This window comes from Physella acuta, unplaced genomic scaffold (genome assembly GCF_028476545.2).
Source record: "Physella acuta isolate Inbredline_101_S28 unplaced genomic scaffold, ASM2847654v3 ptg000335l, whole genome shotgun sequence".
Classification (NCBI taxonomy): Eukaryota; Metazoa; Mollusca; class Gastropoda; family Physidae; genus Physella; species Physella acuta.
Genome location: NW_026731854.1, coordinates 318935 through 320000, shown reverse-complemented (window position 1 = coordinate 320000; position 1066 = coordinate 318935).

Sequence of the window (1066 nt, the reverse complement as noted above, 5' to 3'; positions counted from 1 at the left end):
ATTTTTTCCACAATGATACTTTTATTATTTTTATTAAACAACTTTACAAAAGGCAAAATGTAATTTTATTTAATTAACTATTAGTTTTATTATATTTGTATTGAAATGTATCAAGTTCATATGAACCATATTATTATAGAACTGTATCAAGTTCATATGAACCATAATAGTATACAACTGCATCATTGTCAACGTGTTCCCCCCACCCACCTCTACAGATGCAACGTGACACCCCCACCCACCTCTATAGCGGCAACGAATCACCCCCACCCACCTCTACAGCAACGTGTCCCCCCATCCACCTCTACAGCAACGTGCCCCCCCACCCACCTCTACAGCAACGTGTCCCCCCACCCACCTCTACAGCAACGTGTCCCCCCACCCACCTCTACAGCAACGTGTCCCCCCACCCACCTCTACAGCAACGTGTCCCCCCACCCACCTCTACAGCAACGTGTCCCCCGACCCACCTCTACAGCAACGTGTCCCCCCACCCACCTCTACAGCAACGTGTCCCCCCACCCACCTCTCGAGAAACGTGTGTCCCCCACCCACCTCTACATCAACGTGTCCCCCCACCCACCTCTACAGCAACGTGTCCCCCCACCCACCTCTACAGCAACGTGTCCCCCCACCCACCTCTACAGCAACATGTCCCCCTACCCACCTCTACAGCAACGTGTCCCCCACCCACCTCTACATCAACGTGTCCCCCACCCACCTCTAAATCAACATGTCCCCCCACCCACCTCTACAGCAACGTGTCCCCCCACCCACCTCTACAGCAACGTGTCCCCCCCACCCACCTCTACAGCAACGTGTCCCCCCACCCCCCACCCACCTCTACAGCAACGTGTCCCCCCACCCACCTCTACAGCAACGTGTCCCCCCACCCACCTCTACAGCAACGTGTCCCCCCACCCACCTCTACAGCAACGTGTCCCCCCACCCACCTCTCGAGAAACGTGTGTCCCCCACCCACCTCTACAGCAACGTGTCCCCCCACCCACCTCTACAGCAACGTGTCCCCCCACCCACCTCTACAGCAACGTGTCCCCCCACCCAC